At 36.5% G+C, this 25,930-nt stretch overlaps 1 long non-coding RNA gene across 1 annotated transcript in view; it reads left to right on the top strand.

Moving 5' to 3' along the window:
• The first annotated feature begins 2,047 nt into the window (after positions 1-2,047).
• The window catches only part of LOC139796355 (uncharacterized), a 43,271-nt gene continuing 19,388 nt past the window's right edge, over positions 2,048-25,930 (top strand). Inside the window, exons 1-2 of the long non-coding RNA XR_011725968.1 lie at positions 2,048-2,276; positions 3,140-3,209. This is a non-coding gene — a long non-coding RNA (uncharacterized lncRNA). The remainder of the gene's footprint in view (positions 2,277-3,139; positions 3,210-25,930) is intronic.

Here is a 25,930-nt window from a genome sequence, read left to right as displayed (position 1 = left end):
TGACTTTATAATTGTGTTCTTTCCAGCCTCCTGGCATTATGCCAAGAAATCAAACATGCTGCGGTGGGCCTGTGCATTGCACCTGGTTAGGACCCCCACCCCAGCTCAGCCCCAGCTCAGCCCCAGTTCAGCCCCAGCCCCAGCCCCAGCCCAGCTCAGCCCCAGCTCAGCCTCATCCCAGCCCCAGTTCAGCCCCAGTTCAGCCCCATCCCAGTCCCAGTTCAGCCCCAGTTCCGCCCCAGCTCAGCCCCATCCCAGCCCCAGCTCAGCCCCATCCCAGCCCCAGCTCAGCCCCATCCCAGCCCCAGCTCAGCCTCATCCCAGCCCCAGTTCAGCCCCAGTTCGGTCCCAGTTCAGCCCCTGCCCAGCGCCATCCGCGAGGCTGCAGCGCCCCCTGCCGTCCCGACGCGGCAGCAGTGCCCGCTCGCGCTGCCCTCGCGGAAGCGGAAGGGGGGAAGGGGGGGATGTGATGATTTTTTTCCCCCCCAGTTTCTTTTTTTAGGGTTTTTTTTTGCGTTTTTTTTCCGCCCTCAAGCAGAGCTTAAAGCCTTTTGAGAAGGCTAAAGTTAAACTGCTCAGATAAATTTAATTGCTGTTTTTATTATGAAAAAAAACCGAAACGGGGGGAGCTGGATTTTTTCACTGTATGCTTTGGAGCTGTGAACTTGTCTCCCTGATCTTCATCTGCATGGATTTTCATGATAGCTGATTAGCTCCTGTGGATGGTGCAATTATAAGCTTTAGAAAGTCATCCAAAGCAGCAGATTAATGGTTTAGAGAGTGCTGAGGAAAAGAAAAACTTTTAATCTTTTAGAAGTTGTGAATGAAATAATTGCTAATAATTTTTCAGGCAGGATGTTAACAAAATATTTTTTAACATCCCAACCCTTTTTTGAAGGCCACCAAAGCTGTAAATACATTAAGTATATATCAGATGCTTAGAGGGAAAGTAAAATTATTTGACTACTGTCCCTGGCATAAATTTCAGGAAACATTTCTTAGAAATTTCAAATGTTTAACTGTCACATACACTATTTGTCCAGTGTGTGCAAACCATCCTTTTTCTGAAAAAAATTATTTGCTCTTGTTCTTATTTTAAATCTAAAATTCATCATTTCATCTGTCTCAAAAAATACTGAGACTTAAAAACCTTTTTTAATCTTGAACCTAAGATAAAAGATTCAAAGCTTTTTTCCCTCCACCTGGGATTTTGAATGTGTATTTCCTTGGTTTTTCATTTAATCTCTTTCCTGCCCACTCTCTGTCCCTGTATTAGGCTAATAGACTCAAACCAACACTGGCAGGTTCTGTCTAAAATGAAACATTTCACTGATGCTTTCATCCATTTCACTGATTTATATGAGCCATATTGTTACGAACAATATATTAGGAGACATATTATTGCTAACTATAATATTATTAGTGCTTTAAATGAGAAGTTAAGTGTGAGCAAAACAGCATCCAGGCTGGCTGGGAACCCCAGGAGGTCTCTGGTCCAATCTCCTGCTCACAGCATGGCCAAGCTCTGAGGTCAGACCCGATTGCTCAGGGCGATCTTAAAAACTGCCAAGGACAGAGGGTGTGCAGGCTCTCTGGGCAGCCTGCTCACAGCTTGGCTGTCCTCATTGAGGACAAGGTTTTCCATGCATCTGACCTGAATGTCTCTTGTTTCAATTTGTGCCTGTTGTCTTTCAGCCTTTTAACTACGCACTGCTGTGAAGAGCCTCCCTTGCTCTTCTTGATGAGCACCTGTAGGTGCTGAGTGACTGCTTTTACATCCCTTCCAAAAATTTTCTTCCAGGCTGAACAACCCTGGCTCCCTCAGCTGGTGCTGGCAGGACAACTCCAGCCCCTGGCCAGCTCAGGTCCTCACCCCAATGAGCATCAGCCCTGTATCAGTGGCCTCAAGATGGGATGCATTATTTCCAGAATCCTTAACAATTAAGGTGAATATGTTGAAAAAGGTACTTTTTTTATTGGGATAACTTTGATGAGTTATGTCAGGAACCTGAAAAACTTAAATAAAAACTTATCTTTCTCTAGGCTGCTGGAAAAATTCCCAGTGTTCATTAAAGATTGATATTTCAAGTAAGTTCTTCAACTACCTCCAGAGTCATACTCAGAGATGTATCAAAAAACACATGCCTGTCAAGTTACTGAGATACTGAGAGTGATGCAAGCTCTGGGACTCCTTTACAGAGACCTGTGGCCATTGTCATCATCACTGATCAGCCTGACAGCTATCAGTTTCTGCTACAAAGAACTCAGATTCACTGGTAACATGCCTTCTTTACTGCCCATTTTTCATTGCTGCATCTTTCTGTTGAGTTAACCATTTTCATTTAGACCCCTCAAACCCTCCCCAAGGATATGTACTTCTTCCTAATAGTACAAAAGAAAGTGGAAGTTTTGACAAGACTGTAAATATCTTAGTCATAAAGCCAAATCCTGTTCTTCCAGCTAAGGCATTACAGGGATACAGGGGTGTCTGCAGCAAGTATGCTGAATCATGGAGAGTGGTGGCTGGGGAGAGGTGCATTCTTACTGCCAGGCCCATCTTTGTACAACCAGCTCCAAAAGGTTGCTGATAAAGCCCATTCATACAGTTCTGATGCCTGTGCTGATGTCTAACCTTTGTTTACCTGCTGGCTGCAGCCAAAACATTGGTTTCTCCTGCCAGCTCTTAGCCAGGCTCTGATCTAACTCACCCTGTGGTATTTCAGCAACATCATATCCTTGTAAATAGTATTATGATTGAATGCAATCCATAAAAATGACAGTTTTTATTTTTTGTACTCTCCACCTTTTATTCCTTAGCCATTTGACTGTTTTAAAGTATTTAGCTGGGCACCAGTTATTTGGTCAAATGTTTGAAAATGTGCAAATATGTTTGTCTTGTTGTGGTGATGTATGCACCTTTTGTCCGAGTCCTCCTCTGGAACAGACAGATTTCTGAAAATATCCTTTGTGCTGTGTCCTGAGGTATTCTTCTTCTGCTATCTACTCTCTTTTTATCTCATGCTATGCTGTTTTGGACAGATTTTCTGTCAAGAAAGAAATAAGAGGTAAGATTTTGTATTTTATCCAGCTCTGCCCTTTATCTCCCCATGCAACTTTTTTTTTTTTTTTTTTCCCCTAGCAACTCCCTTCTTCAAAATCCACGTGCAAGCCAAGCGTGAGGATGGATGCCACCAGTTCAGAACTGGGAGGTAAGTGGTTCTGCCTGTGAGCTCTTCAGGGTTAGTGTGAACATCCCAGCAAGCAAGTATCTTCATATCCAGACATAAATATTTTAAACACCTGACTCCAAATGCCATGACAGTGGAGGAGGGAAGCTACTCAAAATGCTCTTTCCACTTTTAGCCTTCTACATCTGTGGCTGACTGTGGGAAAAGGAGGCAAGTACTCCTGAGAGAACAACCTAGCAATTAAGCTGTGCCTTTTTGGCATATTTCCAGTGCATCTATTACGTTGTCCTGTCTCTTCCACCAGTTGATCTGCTACTATGGCATTACTCCATCCACAGAAAGTCTGTAATCAAACCTGGAAGAGGCTATTACCAAACTTGAAAAATGCCATAATCTTTAATGAGTTTTTCCCCTTAGTTACTGTCCCTAAAATGTCAGAATTTATGCACAGGTAAATCATACTGATTTGACATACCATCCACACAAAATAAAGAATAAATGAAACGTTTCAGATTCAGTTATGTAGTCACTATCAAAATATACTGAATTTTAAGAGTTCACCAACATGCCTAGATACTCAGCTTTCCAAAACTGAGTTAATGTTAGTGTTACCAGAAGAATGATTGAGTTTGTTGAATTTTTATGGCCTAAGGCTCAAAATCTCTACTAGCTCCTATTATAGTTTATTCTAAATGTAGCCAATACATATTATATTTTTGTACAGAATTTTTTACATAATGACCTTGGCTGCTTGTAGAAATAGACTTTCAATGAGATGCAACATCATAGTTATGAATTTTCTGGGTAAAATATGTTTAATAAATATGCAAATTCTTCTCCAGTGGAAGAGCGGAAGATTCTATTTTCTAAAAAAAAAAAGAAAAGAAAAAGTGCTTGTATTATGTACCTATGCACAGACATAAAAAGAAGATAGGTTATACAATTTTGATATTAATTAAATAAATTTCTGTATCACTGGTGTGACCTGTTTTTCTTCAGAAATTCACACATAGAAACTTCATAAAGATGTATGTATTAATCAAAAAAGATATATATGTGTGTATATATTCATAAAAAATATGTACACATACACATAATTTGCAGTGTAGCTCAGCTAAGCTTTAAAGGAAAAAGGGATTAAAATTTTGCCCATCATATTGTACTTTAAGACACTCAGTGTGTTTAACTTCATTTATTTTCAGTTCAGACCTTAGTTAAAAATCTAAAAGAAAATAGAAGATTCAAACAAAAAGCAAGGCATTGTGTAAAGTGCAAAGGCTCTGATACTTTCTACTTCAAAAATAGTCTCCCCCAAATCCTCACCATATCCTCTTTAAATAGTGATTCATTTCTGATTACATCATCTGTTTAACATGAAGGAGCAAGAAATATCCATGTTTAGGCAGTGGGTATCAGAAGTCAGTCTCAGCTGACTCATTTTGTGTCTTCCAAACAATGAAATTAAGAATATTCTTCTCTTCACAGGAAGTATTTTGTAAAGTGATGCATATTAAGTATTTATTCAGTTATAAGAGTAATTAATGAACATTTCTAGAAGTAGGAACCAATATTTTTTGTTTGAACTTTGTTTTGGTTATACAATAATCAGTACAGAAGAATGTTTGGCTACTTGAACATTATCACAAAATTATTCACAAAATATTTCACAATATTTTTTCAGCAGTCTTGTTTTCTCTGATGAAAATAAGTCCAAAGCTATTAAATATTTAGGGGCAAGGCCAACACATGCAGATGCAAAGGGAAAGGTTTGGTATCTGTTAAATGATGGAAGAGGGGAAGAGTGTCTTACCATGACTGAAGAGCAGAAAGAAACTTAACCTAAATATCAAATCCTGTAGGTACTGACAGTCCTATGAAAACACATGGTCTTTAATTTCTGAAGGATTTTCAGGAAAATCACTTGTTTGTTTGGTTAGTAACTAAATACCAGTTTATGTTGGTTGAAATCCCTATTTTATGTTATTAATTTTTTTTAAACTGAGGCAAACTAAAGTCAACATGGAAGTGCAGTATGGTATTTATCTAGCATCTTGCTCACTTTGCTGTCATCATTTAAGCAAAACACCTTTTGCAACTTTCTGTCACTCAAAGACTATAATGTTAAGATTTTGTATAAGAGAAGAGACACCATCCATTTAATTAGTCTTTCATTTGACAATAATTTTTCTAATGGATTTAGTTTCACCAAATAACCAAAAAGAAGCTCTCAGCTGTAATACATCTTTTGTACCATTGGCTGTATAGCTCTGGAAAAGAGCTAGAACCTGCACCTTTGCAGAAAAACTACCATCTTATTGATTGCATCCAACAGTTTTTAGGACTATTGGTCTATATACTGAGTTTCTACTAACAACTTCACGTTTTTTTTCATAGCCTGACTGGACAACCCAACATTTTGGATCATCCTGAGCTACTGCTAACTAATAAATGGTTGTGTAATATGTGGTATTTATGTCAAGATCCAGAAGAAATATAATAATTATTCTTGCCTTTCATGCTAAAAGAATTAAAAAAACTTTCAGTGACATATCATTTTGTGTTATGGGAAGATTTTACTATATGCCATTCAAAGATGAGATATTTAAATAGATGTTCTGATGAAAATACAATCTTCTTTAACATAAATAGCTAAAATGTATATATTTTTGCAAAATTGTGCTAGTATAACTCACTGACTATAGCAATTACATGTGTGTGAGAGAGAAATGTCTCATTGCACATTTAAACCACAGAGAACTATTCAGTTGCAGCAGAGTCTAATCTGACTCTGTCAGTTCTAAGGCAGAAATGGTTTTCCAAATGTATGGAATGATGACAGATACACTGATGTAATAGGACAACTGATAACAAAGCACAAACTGAGTACAAGGTTGATAAAGTGTGAAATGCTTTTTATTATCTGCTTCTGATATTCTCCTGTAGTCTGAGTTTAAACCCTGTGGTGTATGGGAATACCAACAGTAAGCAACACAGTGCCTGAAAAGTATATATAGATCTCATTATTTACCACTGTGTTCTGTGCTCTACAGCTTTAGGTGCTCCATATCTTTAGCTTCTATTACAAATCACTTCTGTTCCACCTCACACTTTTCTGTCCTTTCTCCCATTCTGTGACCACACACATCTGACAAACTGTTATCCACAAGAGCAATTTGGAGAGTCTTCCCCATCATAAACCTTGTTCTGGGAGGTCCCCAGCAGGTCCATCCCATACACTTCCCTCTGTTCTCCCAAAGTGAACATAAGCATTTCACTCTGGGACACAAGGAAGTCTGTAACGTTAGAGAAATAAACTGTAAATGTGATGTAAATTGGGCAGATGAATGGAGGGATATTTCATTTTTATAAACTGGCAAGTAACAAAGTTCTCTGTGCAGAGGCAGGATCTTTGCTGGAGTGGCTAATCTGATGTATTGATGTATGGTACATTTAAAGCAACTTCTAGCAGCTTTTCCTGATTTTACAATTTTGTGTGGTCAGATTTCTCATTGGAGCATCTATATTGTCTAATGAAGTTTCTCTCTCTATAAACTATACTTGGGAAACTGCCATAACCTAAGAGAGATACAGAATTTGTGTGTTTAATTCCTATCCATTTTTAAATGCAAGAAGAAGATTTGAAAGTTTTTATTTCTCTCAACCTGTGGTGTATTGGGTTTCTTTTGTTTTGCTTTGTTGTTTTTTTTTTTCTCCCCTAATGAATTCAATTGCCCTTAGCATGAATATGAACTAGGAAAAATGCTTTCAAAACAAAATGACTAAAGCTAATTTTTTTTAAAATAAGTTCACTTTTGGTGTGTTTTCAAAGGTACCATTTTATCTGATCTTATCATCTAGGATTTTATTTTGTAATTCATACCATATTTTTTGCAAAAAAATCCTGTCACAGTTTAAGACAGTGGCTGGACAGTGACAGATGCTCTCTGTTATTCCCCACTACCCTTCCAGAGGGAAGAAGGGAGACTTTAAAGTTGAAAAAAAAAACAAAACAACCCAAAACTTAGACTCTAAAGTTGAAAAAAACTGGAATAGGTAGAAGGTGACCTGTCTTGGTAAATTATGTCCTTCTCCAGTGAGGAAATGAGGGGCAGCAGGAGGAGGAGCAGCTTAACCCAGATAGCACAACAACCAGAGAAGCACCCAGAGGGCTCTCTTGGGAGCCATTTTATAGTGGGCACCATGGGAAGGAATGCTGTGATTGGTTCGTTTGGGTCACCTGACCCATCCTCTCCTCCCATAGGCTCAGTTCCTCCCCACTGTAACTGGCAGATGCTGGTGATGTCCCAGACAGGTTTTTATAACCTGGTCCTCTCAAACCAGGACAAACCCCAACCCTAAGCCCAAGTCTCACTAGAAACAAAAGCAACAAATCAAGAAACAAAGCAAAAATCTTTTAAATAAAAAAGTTCATGGAAAATGTAAAAATTGTTTAGTTCAGAATCTTATGCATACAACTAAGTGGCAAAGGCAGACTCAGGGAAACTTTGTAATTGAGGAAATATTAAAATTGCACTCCTCTGAACCTGACAGGTGACATGAGCCACATCAGTCTGTGCTAGATAGAGGCAAGGCTAAGCACATCTTAGACTTCCAGACTTCCTCTCCTGTACAAAACTTTTTTTTTTTTTTTTTTTTTTTTTTTTTTTTTTTTTTTTTTTTTCCCTTTTTTGTTTTCCTAATGTATAAAATGAAGATTATGTTTGCTGTTGTGGTAACTGTTGCTCTTTCACTGTCTGGCCTGCAAGTACTGAAGTAGTTAAAAGAATTTTATTACAAGGTAACAAGTAATTAATCTGTACTGTAACCCCATTCCAGTCTATCACACTATCTGAGTACCTAAAGTTCTTTTCACATGTTTAAATAGCATGTCATGAAACTAAAATAACAGCATGAAGTGAAGACATTTTCAGCAGCTTGTCAGGGTTTGTGTGCAGAATATAAAGGATTCCCTGGTTTGGGTCTCAGAGGAGATACTGGTTTCAAAAACTGCAAGACACAGGATAATGACAAAGTGCAGAAAGAAGCAAAATAATGAGATGAATTTGAGAATGGAAGAAAACACTATTTTGTAAATTTGGCTTTGAGGGATTTTACTTTCAATTTATCCAATCAATACTTGATCTGGAGTATAAAAACTTCTACTACATTGAAACTATTTGCTTTAGAAAAAGAAGTAAAGATTGCATGTACTAGGAGAGGATCCTAAACCAAGGAGAAATAGATAGAAAATTGGTGACAGCAGGTTACAAATTGTTGACAGCAGGTATGCTATCCTAACAGTGTAGATTTAACAAATCACATTTTATGTTCACTTTTCTGAAGTAAGTGCTACTACCATAAAAGAAAGAAGTGAACCTTGCTCTTGTCCCACAGACTTTAAATTGTGTTGTGTAACTTGGAAATCATCCACTCCCCATGTGTATTTTTTTCTGGTCAGTGGCACTTAAATCATGTTTCATCCTGTCTCTTACAACTGTAGCATGAATACTGTACTGTAGGTATAGAAGCTATTTGCCATATAAAAATTCTTAATATGAAAATGTGATTACATCATCTACTAAGAAGCAAGCTTTGAACCAGACTGGCTTTGAAAAATCATTTGAATTAAGAACACAAACATCATTTGATGCATATCTTAATTCATAATTATTATAGGGGTCAGTTTAATGCTTGTGAAGATAAATAGGCTAGAAGCAACTGAAAATTAAATCTTATCTACAGAGCATATACAGCTCAAGTTCCCTGACAATTATTCTTCTGACTGCAGAACTAGAAAAAAGAACTTTTTTTAAGGTAACATGCAGTTTTATCTTGTTTACTTACTAATACTTTTATTGTTTCAATATGCAGTAAGTCTATGTTTCAATATTTACTGTCTGCAAAAATTAAGGAACCATACTGCACCTTGCACTACGTGATTAATCTTTATACACTGGATGAGTTACGCTCCCACTTATATAATGACTACCATAATCTTATTGATGAATCATTCTGTGTTGTTACCCTTTATATATATTGCATGAATAAAATTTTCAATAAGGTGGTTTTTTTTAGCAGGTAGTATCATGAAATATTGAATGCTGGATCATCTCCCTTCTCTGGAAATAGAACAATACATCCAATGCAAACAAAAAGTCAATGCAGTATTCATCTCCTGATGGAAAAAAATGTCTCTGATGAGCCACTTACAAAAGGCTGATTCTATAACAGACCATTGGGTCAACTCAGATTGGTTTGTTGCTAGTGTTACAGATTACAGGACAGCTTTTGTTTAAGGCAGGTTTTCTCTCATCTTTTCCTTAGGGTAAGATGCAGAGTGTTCCTCAGATGGGATCTCAGTGAGGGTTATTCTACCAGGCACAATGTAAGGCCAGCTTGTCGATGGAGCCTTTGGTTCAGAGGAGTGTCTTGCTGCTAGAACAGTGCTCAGGCTGGTGTTTGTTTGCAGCCAGCTATGCAGACCTTCCTGTAAAATGCCAGTTATCTGGGGATAGGGACATTTCTTCCCCCCCTCCCCTTGTGTATTTACACTGAGCACAGCAAGACCTTGATATAATTCGGAACCACAGTGAAGTAGAACTGACAAATATTTGCAGTTGAGCTGATGCAATTACCTAAGTATTTCTGTTTCAGAACTGTCTTCACATTGGGCTCAAAGTAAAGGGAATTATATGTAACTTTTCCCTTCATTACATCATCACTGCCAGACCCATCAAACTTTGGGAGATTTCAGGACTTAAAAAAGGATCTTCTAGTGCAGGAAAAATGTACATCACCTCTCCATTGTAGGGGTTGCTGAGGCTTTATTCTCTCTGCACTTTTCAAGAGAACTACAAGCTGGCTTAATTGTAGTGGTTTGTTGCAGTGCATTTAATCAGTTTTCCACTGTGAGTAGCCTTGGAAACATAAAGTGGTTTAACTCTAATGGTCTTAGGGGGGAGTACAATGAAGAATTGCATTGTTATTCTGTAACTGGTCTGCTCTCACTTTCCATAATAATAATTTAAAACTTTCAGTCCACCTTTCAAAAATATACAGGGTAGCTCTTAAATAACAATCTTGGGGTTTTTTTGTTTACCAGTTTCCAAGGTATTTGGAAAAAGGAGTTCAAAGGGAAAAACATTATTTTTTTTTTGCATATCATACGCCTACTATTCACCATATTTGGCACCTATCTACCTGGCAGGCCAAACAAATCTTATTCCCTACTGAATGTAAAAGCTATGTAAGTGCTTTTTAAATTTTTTTTTTAAAGCATCATTAAAGTTAATTTATATCTGTACTTCTATTGTCACATGAATCATGTTAAAAAATGACTTTTTATTCTGCAATTTCATGCTAAGATATGCTAATGTCTATGCAAGACTAGTTGTAGGAGATGTCAAAACTTCTGGTAAAAACACTTCCATGCAGCATGGAATTAAGCCTCCCTTTTGACATTCCCAAGAGCTGTTCTCAGAGGCACAACATGACCATTTTGTATTCTTGCTGTGTATTAACATCTTAAATGTTAGTGTTAAAAAAGGCACCTTCAAAACATTTCTAAGAATTTGTGAAAGAAAACTGTCATTTTGTAGTCCAGCCTTCTGTGCCTAGTTTGATTTGTGTTTATGAACATAGCTTGGGTCTCTTCTGCATAAAGCTTCTGAATCAATCCCCTGGAGATAGAAGGATTTGAGTCCTTAGTTGTGTGATCACCTAGACAGCAATCACTTCTCAAAACACCATCCCTATATTTGCAGAAGTCTGACTATGTTCTGACACTTAAAATGATTGTAAAGTGTGCATGAAGTAGCTAGCAGTGAAACAAACCAGAACAAGTTCTCAATATGTGAGGTTCTTGAGTTTATTAATCCAATAACTGCATTTTTGAAGCTTCTATGCATAAATTCTGTATTAAGATAACATGCAGGTTATTGCTGGCTTATTTTGGCAATAAAACAACAAAAATGTATCCAAATTCAAAATACATTCCGTTACTCTTTCTGATTTGTAGATTTCATTTGCAGTGCCTGACACAGAGGGAAGCAGGAGAGAAGAGTTAGTTTTCAACCTTTCGGAAAGATCTGATAGTAAGGAAAACACTATAGACAGTGCAATGTGACATGGCAAAATTGTGAAGTAATACATGAAAATTTTTAGTCTTTAAAATGTGAATTCCAACCAGTGATCATAAAAATAGGTAACTGAAGAGCATGATGACAGACATAAGTTAGACAGCTGCAGTGCAAAACAGATTTTTAAGATTCTGGCCTTCAAAATGTATCTTTCTGAAGTTATTCCATTCAGGAGAAATATCCTATACAGAGATTTTTGGCAACACCTTGAAAAAGTACACTAAAGATACAATATAAAGCTGTTCAAATGAAGATAAATAAATTACAATTAATTACTGAAAATACTAAGCTAAATATGAAAAATATGATATTCTAAAGTTCTTTAGATTTTTTGTTAAAAACCAAAATGAATAAAGAATATGAACAGATAGCCCTGTTTGGCTTTTCCCCTAATGACTATAGTTAGCAAAATTGACAAGATACCAATTAAAACTAGTGAAAATAAATAATCTTTTACACAAAACCCCATGTTGTGGACACTGTTGCTACCAGGGATCAGGAAGATCTTCAGAGGCCCTTTCTAAGCCCTGCCATTCTCTGAAGAGGAGATTATCTTCTGTACCATGGGAAGGCCCCAGGAGTTCAGAGTAGAAGTTGAAACCACGTGAAAACACTAGGACACAATTATAATAGAGTGAATCAATGGCCCTCTCTATCTTCTAAAACTGAAGAGGGGATGAAGGGGCAAGGAAAATTGATGGTGCCTTTGCCACTGTTGGTAATAAGACCACATCCACCCATTAATAAACTGATATTAAACTAATGACTTTCCTCTCCGAGGCAGAAAGCATTTTAGACCTTTAAATCAGGAGCTTGAATAGGAAAACTGGTGCCATAGCACTGATATATAGCACAAATTCTGAGCAAAATGGACTACAGTTGCAAGGCATTTACATGTCTCTCAGCTGCAGGGGAAAAAAACCATACAAAGCCACCTACTTTCCAATTGCCTGTCAACTCATATGGCCATCAGGTAATTTTCAATTCTTTCTGATTGTTTCAACATTTCTCTTTCCTTACCATGCTTCTCTGTGAGCTGTTTTTTTTAAAGAAAAGTTTGGGACTCCTCACCATCAGAGAACAGATCTCAGGGGTTCATCTACATCAGCGGTACCCATGCTTAGTGGCACTACCAGGAGCTATTTCACCTCTGCAAGGATCTATCTAGCCCTGGTCTAATGCCTTGTTGGAAAATAATGTGTCTTTCAGAGTATTTCTGTGCACTAATGATATTCTGAGGAGGAGTGTCTTAACTCCTTTTGAGTAACAGCAATGCAAAGCTGCTTTTAATACTACATGAAAGATAAAACCAGATATTTTAAACTGAAACCAGGATTTCCAGCAGATCCTTACTGGATTCTGTGAGATTTATTGCAATATTCTGCCTGTACAGAGGTTATCCCTGCTTTATTCAATAATGTTCCATCAATCAAGAGGTGGCTTCAACTGGTTATTTTCTGAGTATCTCTGACCATTTTGAGATACTGCCCTGGGTTTTATTAACTCAGCTTGATGTGGTGAGGTACCCCTAAGCATTCTGTGATGGCATCCTTATTTTCTACCAACCTCTGTGTAAACTGTAGAAAAAAGAACGGATTTGGGGGATACTAAAAAATATGTATTCAAAATTGTATTGGCCAAAAATGTTTAATTGTTGTAGGACTATTCCACTTTATATAATTCAGCCTCTTTTTTACTGTAATACAGGCAGATTTTTTTCCCATCTTCCTATTCCAGTAATAACTCATCATCCCTTTGTCATGCTTACCAAATTAAAAAAGAATTTTAATCATTGTTCTAATGGATTATTTTTCTATTCCAATTAGCCAATTCATTTCATCATGCTAAAATGCCATTTTTATATGGATATAGTTTTAGTCAAGCCTTTTCTTTCTTTGCTCATCAAGATCTACTTTCATGTAAGTCACTATTTCTTATCCAGCAGTCAAACCCACCTCCATAATGGTTTCACTTGTTGAACCCCAGATTTGTTTTCATGTCATATCTCCTCTTGCATGTCCTGCCTCACTAATGACTGGAAGCTGCAGTGCCATTGAAGCATTTACTCACTGTAGGCACTGTAGACAACTTGTTCAATATTTACATTGGGGGCAGAAAAATCATAGAATCATAGAATTGCTCAGGCTGGAAAACACCTTCAAGATCATTGAGTCCAGCCTTGTCCTAACACTATTACTCTGTTCCTGATAACCCAAACCTTCAGTTCAGATTTTCAGTTCCACAAATCTCTATAAAACAAGGAGTGTGTATTGCTACTTTGTCATTTAATGTCTGTTTATTGATGCTCTAACTTATTTTATGTATATATTAATATTTAAAATATATTTTACAATGAGGAACAAAAATATCACCTAGTTAACACTAAAATACATAATATAACAGTACACTAGAGAGATACTGAGGATGGACACATTAAATGGTGTGTCTTTATTTTTTTCCCTTCAGCTGGTGAACTATTAGTCAAATGTCTCTGTCAACATTTTTTTATGAGGAAGGAAAAACCATAGAGTAAATCTGCAGGGGGAATATTATGATATCCAGCTAAGGCTAACTTGCTCTTGCTGCTTTTTTAGCAATATAGCAAAAACTGAACAGTTCATTGTTGTCACAGCTGCATCGAGGTGTCGAAACACTCTGCACACCTTCTGCATCATACTTTGTGAAGGGCAAGGATCAAATGCTATTCAATACTCTTTTCCATTTTGACAGTGACCCCCTTGGTAGCTAGTCAATGGCTGTAGGTACCCAATCAGTTCTGCACTCTCTTGACAGTTACCACATTGCTCCCGCCTGCTAATGAGGGAACCACTGTGGCTGTGAAAAGCCCTAGCAAAGTCATGATATATGCCATCTCATTCTTCTGCTCTGTCACAAAAGACTTAATTAGCCATGATGCATGTGTAAAGTCAGTGTCTTACCTGTGCTTTGCTCAGCTCTACTGACACAAAGGCTGGTCCCAGTGAAGGGTTAGAGATGGTAAAATTAATTCTGTGGAAAGACACATGTACTTACATAGCTGTTGTGTCATTTCTGCAAACATCAGCATTCTGCATCTCTGCATCCTGTTACCATCTCCACCTGAATTCTCCACATTCTCCTGATAGGTACCATTTTACTGCTCTGGCAGTCTCCTAAGGGAACCTTTCTCTGATTCACACTACTGGCAAAATACCTTTTCTTTCACCTCTTGTAAATTCTTTGCACCAAGGATCAGCATTTTGCCCTGCATCCCCACGAGCTCTGTGATGTAAATAGAGATTATGTGGTTACTATACTTTCCTTATGTATCTTCCTCACCCTGGAGTGAGGCTCCTAAGGGAACGGTGTTTGTTCTGCAGCTCATACCAAGCAGGTCAGGTGTTCTGGCCAAGAAACAGCAAGTTAAGTCACAGCTCCACTTGGTGCTGGCTCCATCTATGGGACTAGTAACATTTGACTAATACAGTCAGTATCCTCAACTTGAGTTAAATACTTGCCCTGTGGCAAGACAGAGGGCAAATGGCTCAGAAGGGACAGCTGTAAGTATTATTGACTGAGGAGGACAGACAGCTTCAGGAGCCAGGCAGAAGAAAAAAAAAAAAAAAAAAAAAAAAAAGAGTATGTGAAAAAGAGGTCAAAGAGAAATAAAAGAAAGAAGATAAAGACATGAAAGTGAAGACGTATGGTTTACCACAGAAGTAAGATGGAATATTTTCAGTGACAGACCTTTTTACAGTATTTTTGTCCACTTGTGATTACACAAAAAGAAATTAACATTGTAGTTTACTGAGTAATTTCTTTAGCTTGCAGCTTGTAATTTGCAATATCTGTAATTTACTTGTTCACAGGCATATATTAAGTATCTGTTTAAAACTTTCTTCCTTAATAAACCCATGAAAGAAAATGCTTGCCTCTTATTTGAGTATCTCTATACTCAATAACACCTACATAATACATTGATCTCTTTGCTGCATAGGTTTTCCCCTCTTATTAATATTTTTTCCTAAATATGCTGTTTGTTCCATTTTATAAGCTGAATTTTGACTTCAAAAATTTCTTTACAGCCTTAGTTCCCAGCTCCTGTTATCCCTCTTTTTATATAGCAGTAGTAGATTTGTCAGGGCAAGTACTGTATGTGGTAAAAGACTCACTGAACAGCACTGAAATATGTGGGACACTTAGCAGGAACAAAGAAAAGTAAAGAGGCAACAGATGGCACTGAAGAGGGGAAAAAATGCTGAAGCACAAAGACAATAAGAGTGTGTTGAAGGTAGAAGAAAGTAATATGAATGAAAAGGCAAATCAGTAGCTAGGAAGTTCACAAGAAATCTGAGATAAGCGGAAGAAAATAATAGAAATAAGCAACAGGTTACTATAAAAAAAATTAATATCCATCTTCCTAACCAGTTATTCACTGATCACTCCAGCAAATCTCCCATGAAGGTTAACCTCACATAGACAGCTTGATTTATCAATTACTGTGTATTTTGCTTGCAATGTCAGACAAATTACAAAATTCATAAAACATCAAGCTCTGTAGTAAATGATGAGTCATTGAGCAGTCCCATGTTTTAACTTCATGTTCTCCTCTACTTCTTTGACAATAAAAGATTGGGAAAGTTCACATAGTAAAAATTCTGAAGCTTACCTTTTTATCCGGTGGTAATATGGAACTTTAGACCGTGTTTTGAAAAAATAACCTTTTGTGTCTGCTTGTACAGAAAAAAGTATGTGCAGTAAGGCAGTATCATTTTATACATATTATTAGTATTTGCAATTTATACACATATTGCACTGAAAAATAAATTTGCACTTACTGTAAATATGCATTTGCAAATCCAAAATCTATTTAGTCTTCACTAATCAGTAAAATGCATAAAAACCTTGTAAATGAAAATATAATTCAGAAATGAAACAATATGAAATTCAGTGGAAGAAAACATGTCTAGATCTCTGGGATCCTCTGAAGTAATTACTAACAACTTTGCTGATTAGAAATATTTCTTACTATTTCTGTCTTCAGTCATCTCTTTGTGTATAAAATACTATATGAATAATGAAAATGATGCAGAAATGCTCCTTTTATTTCACTCACTTTAATTGCTTCTTGTCTTCATTACAAGATTGCCTCTGGATATTACTTTTCCTACTCCTGTAAGGTAATTTTGTAATCACATTGGAATGCATAAATAAAAGTGTCTCTTTCATTAATAACAGGCTATGTTTTCCAGACATTTGAATCATTCTTGTTTCTGCATCTCTCCTCTCTCCATGCAACGACAGCCACCTGTGATGAAGTAGGTTGTGAAGAGGTTATGAATAGTCTTTCCTTACCAGAGAACAATAACAGAGAAGAAAAATAAGCTCTGCTTAGATGCAGGGGTCTCATTATGTACTTCCCTGAGATAAAGTCAGCATCCTATGCTGTTACACACTTAACTATCACTTCCAATTTTACTTATGAGTCAGCAATTTTAATAAGATATTTATGGTACACATAACTTGCAGTATTTAAGTAGGACATAAGCAATGCATAGGCTTTGTGCTGCTCTGTGCTCAAGGCTGAGAAGAAGGTCACAGGACAGATTCTGAAGTATCCAAATCTGTATTACCAAATCAAACTGATACAAAGTATATGCCAACATCACCTCATATCTAAATGGAAATGTGAGAAAAAATGTTTCCCTGCTTTATTTTTTTTTTAAATAAAAAGAAATATATGTACATATGTATGTATAGATATAATACTCTCTTGATCTAGATTTGGCTCAGAAATCTAATGACTCACTTTCCCTGTAATAATAGTGAACAACAAAAAAATGTTTTGCTCTGGGTTTTCCCTTCTGTTTATTTCTGTGTTGCCCCTAAGCATCTATCAGGACACCAAATTATTTCACTGTTCCTAAGGGGAAAACGATTCAGGAGGTGATTGATGGAGTTAATGGAAACTCACTTCTCCTCAGATGCCTGAAAACAAGTTATCGTCAAAATTGATTTGCTGTTTCTTGTAGCCATAGATCACATACTGCAAGTATCACCAAAACAGAGTATTACACAAATTCTTAAGCTAGTCAAAATCCTAAAAGTTAAATCTACTCAGATGCATTCAGATGTTGCCATCACAGAGTAAATTCAGTCTAACCATCTAAGTGAAAAGAAAGGTAATTAAGTCTCCTTAAAATAAGTCTAGAAAGGCAAATTGTGTCTGAGGGTGAGCTGAAAATCACTGCACAGTATTTGCCTATGTCTTGGCTATCTCTGTTATCTTGGCATCATACACTATTCCAGACTGGAGGTGTATCCAGTGTGAGCAGTAGCTACAGGGAAATCAGATCATGCTTGTTAGGGACAAAATCCTTGGCACGTCTGTAATGTGGGGGAGGAGGAAGGAGAGACTGAAGTGGGAAACTGTTTGCATAAGAAGAGCTGTAAATGTTTTTGTAGTATTTGATGATCCAATAATATTATCAATCTCAGAAAACATCTTGGGATCCCTCATTTTTTAAAGTCAGTTAAAAACATTTTCTTAATGTTCATTGTTAAACCACTCTTCTGTGTTCCTAGAATGTTACCCTTCAGATGCTTGTTCTAAAGATTCTGTCTGGTACCATCAAGCTGCTCTGGGGTTTCTGCCTCTAAGATGGCCTGCATCCTGCTGCTCTTCTTCCTCAAATATATGATAATCAAAGAAAGTGGCCATTCTCAAGTGATGTCTAATGTTTTATCTTTGCCTTGCTGGTCATGAAAATTTCTCCTAGAATTTTTCACATTACTATTATTTATATTTTAAACCAATAGATCTATTAGAGTTATTACATACACTCTATCTGACAGTAATATCCTGTAATTAAACACGATGCTTAGAAGATTTTCTGCAACAATATTACGAGTTTGCATCGTGTCTTTTTTCTTTCTTTTCATTTTCTATCCTGTCTATGTTTCAGTTTCTTTGTGAAGATGCAAGATATACATGAAGCCTTTTAGCTTGGATTTATTCAGTTCAGTTCATAAGTGAGGAATGGAACTTTGAGTAATCTTCAAATTTTAATAAACAGATAATCAGAGACTGAGTCAGGATCATGCAGTTCCTATTACATACAGAGTTTGTCTCATTCCCTTTGACTGGACAGTGAGTGTATTACACAAAACAGTGACTAATCACACACTTCTATTTTAGGTTCACAGAATTATTTGAGCAAATCGGAGTCTTTCTGAAACATAAGCAAGAGAAAGAAATGGCATTACATATGCAGAATAAGCTGCCTCATTAACTAAGTAATGAAGAATGAATTCTACATATACCAGGACAACTGTTCTTCTTTCCATTTTCCTCACTCTTTACTAGCCATTTATATGAATATCTTTTTCTGACTTTGAGCCTTTGATGGATAGACTTCTGCCTCCAAGTCCCAGCCCTGAATAGTCTGTGGTGTACACACTTCATGTTGCAACTTTTTTGATCACACCATATTCCTGTGCTTTCAGTAATAAATGTAAAGTCATTCTACTTTGCAACAGTATCAAGGTTTTGCCTGGTAGCAATACTGTTCTGCATCAAGCTGTTTCTCAGAAAGAGCTTCATAAGAAAGGCATTATGAATGCTTTATATAAGCAGTTTGGAGTGGAAATACAAACAAATGGAAGAATTGAAAACTAAGCTGTGTGGAAAGAAGTGCTAAACAGCAACAGGAGGAAACTGAAACTAGGATTTATTGGCTGAGGAATCTGAGGGAAAAAAAAAAAAAGGGTATCAATTTGGGCATGGTCGAGTCTCCTTGAAATGTTTCTATCTCTGAAAAAGAGAGGAGGAAAATGACTCAGCAATCTGAAGGTGTTTTTATAAAAATGTCACATGTCTCTGCATAAATGCAGCTGTTAACCACATCTGTCACATTACTAAGGAAGAATGTTGTTTAGAACTTACCACCTTGACTAACTTTGATAAATGTGAATGCTAAAGGACTGGCTTCTTCAAGTATTAATATATAGGACCTGAAGAATTCCCAAATCAAAGAGGACAGTTAGTGACTCAGTGGGGGAAAAAAAAGTGCTGTAATAAAAGCAAATTGGGACATAAATATCTGAGTCATTGAATCCTCAGTGGAAAACTCTGTATATGAAATTGTTATGAATGTAATACCATGACAGCAGCCATTTATCGACGGTACTGCTTTTCATTGGGGAGTATGAGACTAGATGCCAGTCTTACCTCTGTGATCCAGCTATGGAAGAATTTATCCTTTATTAGCACAACCACCAGCAGAAAGGAATACTGTATAAAATTCTGAGAAGCCTATCCTGGCCCAAACTAGGACACCCTACCCTCTGGGTCAATTATTTGTTGTTCTTGGAGGTTTTTTGGTTGGTTGGTTGGTTTGGTTGTGGGTTGTTTTTTTTTTTGTTGTTGTTGTTGGTTTTTTTGTTTTTTTTTTTTTTTTTTTTTTTTTTTTTTTTTTGTCTTTTTTACTTTTTTTTTTTTTTTACTTTTTTTTTTTTTTCCTCTGGAGCCCCGTTTTGAACTACCAGTAGCCACTGCAGCAGCAGAGCTCAAAATGAAATCAAAAGTCAGGCAGATTCCACATCAGAGCACTAGATATCACTGAAGTGTCAATACTTCTGTATATAAAAACAAACCCACTCTCCCACCCACCCATTTACATGTACAGGTGTAAGTGTTCATATTTTGTTTCATTTTCATGGAGGGAGGTATTCACACAAGTAGAGCAATGCAGGATCAGATCCCTTCTTTAGCTTTCTTATTCTTCAGAATTTTGTGAAAAATGTGGTATTATTCTTAGTAAAAAGATTGCTGAAGTTTAATGTTTTCCATTCATTAGATTGAAATATTGTCTCATGTACCCTACAGGGAAACCAATTCATTAGTAGAGCTTTAAGAAACATGCATTCATAACACAAGTTTGCCCTCTTTAACTGTACCTCCAGGCACCTTACAAATAATTTATGAGTTAGTGAGATGTTTGACAATGAAAGAATGAATAATGAAAATTGACTAGGCAGATTCCTGCAAAAAGAAATCTTAGTCAATGTATTTTAAATTCTATTAAGCTTTAAAAATTGTCCAGATTTCTCAGAAACAAAGCATTTTTTTGGTAATATGAACACTGTAGACTTCACTAATTCAAATTAATCTCACTCTTACCACTTAATATTTCAACTAGACAAGTACAATGATCAGTAGGTAACATGAAAGTATTAATTTTATCTTTTACTTTTCTGTTTCTTACAGAAACATTTCTTTATGCTTTGATAAACAGAAACATCAAATCCTTTCTCAAGAAAGGTTCTCAAGAACCACAACGCTAATTTAAAAAATTCTGAAATACCAAAAATCTTGAGTGAAGTGTATGAAAATTCTAAAATACTAAAATAGGATGTCCAGCATGTAAATAGCAACTTTCTTTTGGGCAAGGCCTATGGCATACTTATATATCTCAGAGATATTGAAGTCAACTTTGGCAAGCAAATTCCAGAACAGGAAATATTGTCATTGTGGAGCTGAAACTGAGCAAATTAACTGCAGGTTTATTAGGATTGTTCTACAGTGAGGGATATTTCGTAACATGTGGAAGAAGCTCTGCTCAGTGACTGGACTGGCAAAGCAAGCAAGATAAACAAGCACAAAGTTATTTGAGATAATCTTGAACAAAAGCAGGTCTGAATCCAGTTTTGAACTTTCTTTGAATTATTCTAATGATCCGCAGAGAGCACAGAAAAGATGAAGGGCACACAAAAGATTAAGTCTTTTATAATCTAACCTTTTGGGAAATCACTTTCTGAAGTGTCTGTAGAGAAGGATTTCATATGAGTAGGTGAGGTAGGTCTTGAGTTAATCCCCTTCCACCAATCCATGTGGAAGAGCTAAACCTTCAGAAAGAGCAATACGTTCCAACTCAACAGCTAGAGATTTTGTTTTGTTGTTGTTCATGGATCTTTCTCTACCTAACAACTGAAGAAAGACCATCTCTTTCTAAGGCACGGTTTTAGTAACCTTCCCCTTTGGGAAAAGACACCTGCATGCTGCCCCCTAAAGAGGAAAGCAGCAAGTTTGTCAAAGTGTAACTCCAAGTGGGATGAACAATGTCACCCAAGTTGGGGTGACAATGGAAGGAAAGGAAATGATTCTTGTCCAGACTTTTCTTCATGTTCTCAGAAATTATTAGGAAATTAAACTTTGGGACAAACATGAACATAGATTATCGAAGAAACAATATTATCACTCATGAATGTAATAAAGTATCGAAAGGAGATAGGAGAACCCTTACCTTCCAATAATTCTTATCAAATCTTGAAAGAATATTAAATTCTTTTATGAGGTGCTGTATATGTGTCATTGCAGAAAGCAAAACATACTGTTTACAATCAGGAAGTTTTTCTGATGTGGTAACAACCACTTACATTACCAGTTAAAAAACTGTCTCAGTATTCAGAAAGTACAGCTGCAAGTGTCAATCAAATCAAAGAGCTTGCAGGTGTTATAGATGGGTATGAGAATTACAGACCTTACATTCTGGAGACTCATGTTGGGAAGAAAAATGTCACAAAAATTTTTTTCAGAGAGCAAGAACTGTAGTCTGCCACTTTCCAGTCACTATTGAAGCTTAAACAAGTGAACAAGAAGAGTGTCTGACATGGGTAGGTAGTGGTTCCATAAGTCCAGCTTACCACCAATGTGTGTAGAAGCAATTGTTGCTTTCAGTAAAAGTTTTGGAAATATGTTGAAGGAAGTGTAGCCAAACCAACCTATTGATTTCTATTCCTCTCTTTCAGTGTCTCCTTTTCCAATGTTTCCTCTGATCTGATCAAATAAAAAAATTAAAAGAAAAGATCAAATATAATAATTTTCCTATTTCAAGTGACCAGGACAAGAATGTGTTTTCCTTTCCATAAAGTACACCCATAAAAAAACAAATTGCTGTAGTGATAACTGTAGGTTTACTTGCCAGACTGAATACATCAGTACATTTCTTTCCATACTTCATTTGGATGTTTCTGATTAGGAACAGGAACATTATAACCTTTGGGAGGGAGACAAATGATCTTTATATTTTTATTTTGTAATTACTCATAAACATAAGTGAGCTTTAATTAATGATAAAACATGTATGTATCTGGCAATCAGCTGTTTCTAGAGAAAGAGAAGTTTTCTTATATCTCTCTGTTTTGTTCTATCTTCTTTTTCTGATTAGTTTTTCACATCCTCTTATGCTAAATACTCATTAGCTTTTTAAAATTGGCTAGTATTTAGAAGCTTTGAGCCTTAAATCAGCCCAGGGGTTCCTGCAGATATCAGAAGATGGAAAGCAGAACATATTTTTTCTACTTTATATTACCCACTTAAAAAAAATATCATTTTTCTTGAGCGTAATGGATGGACTGCAGTGATTTACAAGGAAATAATTTCACCGAGGGACTTTGGGTTGGTGGCATCATATAACATGAGAAAAAAAGTCTGATTGGTTTATGATTTCACTGGGAAGCAGAGAGGAAATTAATTCTATTTAACTCACTACTTGTCAGCTCCTTTGTTGTTCTTGTTTATAATATATGGACCTAACACGGGATTTTAAGTCTGGAGATATTTCAAGGTACTAAAACATTTATTAGTTTAATAATAATGCTAGAAATGATTGAAATGCTATAAGCGCTTAAATTGGAATATAGAAACTCCTGGATCTGGTGTTCAGACTAAAGCCATTTTGCCTGCAGTTCCTACAACAGTCAGATTAACCTCAGTGTTCAAGCATGTTAATCAAGAAAATCTGCCATGCTCAGGTTTTGTTGATCAGTTTGGAACTGCTGAAATCAGGAAGATGGGTTACAAGACAATACTAAACAAAGCTTATAATAAAACTTGTGTTATATCCCAGATATCACACTTCTGCACATTTGCAGAAAACTGGCAACTGGAGAGAAATAGTGTCAGGGAGCTCAGGACGAGAAAACACTGAAAGCTCTATGGCTACACCAAGTAATTGCTACTGACTGTATCTATACATCACATAACTGTGGTGGGTCAAGTATTTCTGATTACTTTCTTAACCTAATGCCCTCAAAATCTGAGACGGAGTAAGATTTAATGACTTACACAAGTGTGCCTTGTTCCCTGAGCAGCATTGCCATTCCCAGGTGGGTAGCTACTCTTTCTCTTGCCTGCCCTTACGTGGAAAGCTGACCTCCTCTCTAGGTAGCTCAGCTTAGCTGGTACTTGCACTCCACATAGAGACACAGAGTTTTCTTAGATAAAAGCTTTAGCTGATAACTAATGCTTTGGTTTTAGTTCCTTTGTTGTCCTGAACCCCAAACAGGAAGGAGTAGAGTGCTGTAGCCACATCTGAAATCCTTCATATGAGTCAGGATTTGCATCCCAACAACTTAACAATAGCCTTTGAGAAGGCTATTAACCAAGGTATGCATCATGATGATGCTTATTATTATTACCTTGTGCTGTAAGCCTCCAAGTACTAGTAAGTTTTATGAATGATCACAACACTTGTGTCAAAGCATCACTTTTTTAATTTCACAGAAACATGCTTCCTGACCAAATGCCACCACTGTCTTCCATGATTTTCTGCTATTTTCACAAGGCTTTTTTTGATTGGTGGTTGTGTATTTCTGACTTGCCCCTGACACCAGCACCTCTGGGTGCTAAGCCTATTAATATAGTAAATACTGAGTCAGCAACTATTTTAACCTCTGTGTTTGTCAATAGACATCACTGTTTTGTCTTAAATATGAGGGGGGGCACATTGCTGTCACTGGTGAAAAATAACAGTAAGATTTTGTTAGTTCTTTTTAGCTCCCAAACAGATTCATTTGACCACTTCCACTTCTTGACTAAAGCTGGAGCAATTTTGTTCTCTGATGCCTGATCCCTCGCTGGTGCATGCAGAGGGAAAGGGATTTTGGTGGCTGGTGAGGCAGGCGGGCTGGCAATTACCATGCCCAGCCAGACACCTTCTTAATGACATTGCCTCCTCCTCCAGCTCAGGCATTCAACAAAGCCATGGAGACGAACAGAGGAGAGGCAACGGATGGGGAAGGTGAGAGGACTTCTCACTCGCTGTATTAGGAATTGAATTTTCAGTGTGGCTCTCTCATTCTGGTATAGGAGAGAAGGGGAAAGGGTTGGTTAGATTTTAAGCTGAAATATGCTGTAAAGAAAGATCCCCTCTTGGTATTCAAACTGGGAAAACAAAAAATGAAATCCCAGGTAATGTTAATTTTAAAGAAAAAATTAAAAATAATCTGAAAGGTTTTTAATTTAATTCACCTTTAATTCACTTTAATTCACCATGCAGTTCACCTATCTAACTTCTCTAGCTAATTAATTATTTATTTGTATTAGAACAACAGTTACAAGAAAAAGGATAAATAACCCATATTTTGCCTCCATCACAAAAAAAAAAAAAAATTCAAAATTCTGAAGGTGTTGAAAATATTGTTACATTCAATTTTTATCATCAAATGATGCATCTCTTAAACTTCTCCAGAGCTGAATGTAAAAGATATTTTAATAGTCTGAAGACATTTTGTGGTGCTGTTTCAGTAATGTTTTGTGGCAATGGGCAAACAGGTACAATTAACTTCACATATAGTGAAGTCACACAAATGTTTTATGGCTCACTGCACTTACAGTCACTCAAGAAATGACTCTTCATCCTTCTGAGACTAGTTTTTAAATGCTTTACAAGAAAAAAATTCCCTGCATTTTTTTTCACTTTGTGAGAATTCTCACCTTTTCACACCAGATTTATCCAACATGCGTTTAAATCCTATCACTCTAAATATTTAAAATATCATTACTGTAAATCCATCTTCTGGGAACTCTGTAAGCTGTATAATCTTAAAATTGTTTCTCAAAAATAGTAGTAAAAAGAAGATTGTTATAGTCCAAAATGTGTATTACTTGAAAGTTCTAAATGTTTCTTCAATTATTTGTCAGAAAATGAGATTAAAAAACCCATATTTTCAGTATGGAGTTTAGATTTTGAACTACTTGTACTAGTTCAATTTCAGTGAGATTGGGATTGTGCCAGCTCTTCATCCAGTGATAGTTATCAATAAACCAGAGATGGAAGAGAGCACTGCTCTGAACTGGGAAAATCTATCAGCCAGAGTGATTTATCATATGCATAAAAGTCATAAAAAGACTGAATGATCTTTCTGAGTGGCACAATACATTATATCAGTATTGAATAACAAAATAGCTGAGATAAGAATCCTGTGATACAGCAAAAGGTACCAGAAAATACTTAGATACAAACTATACACACAGAAAAAAACCCTAACTCCTCAGGTTGATGTTAACAAAATAAGATTTGGACTCATTTAAAAGACAGAGGAATGAAAAAATCTATGAATGAAGCATCTATGAGGTGAAAAGTTATTTCTGGCTTAGATATCTTTGATTGCCAGTTCTGAGTTGTACAGTTATGTCCAAATGTATCATTGGTGAGAATGTTAAACAGTCAAAATTTTCCATTCTCACTAAATTTTGGAACTGTTATACAACTGGTTTTGTGCCTGAGTTCTTTGTTTTTAAAATCAGAAACATATCAATTTTTATTTTTAACTTTTTTATTA

This window comes from Heliangelus exortis, chromosome 4 (assembly GCF_036169615.1).
Source record: "Heliangelus exortis chromosome 4, bHelExo1.hap1, whole genome shotgun sequence".
Classification (NCBI taxonomy): domain Eukaryota; kingdom Metazoa; phylum Chordata; class Aves; order Apodiformes; family Trochilidae; genus Heliangelus; species Heliangelus exortis.
Note: the sequence above shows the minus strand (reverse complement) of the source record. Positions and strands in the feature narration are given on the sequence as shown.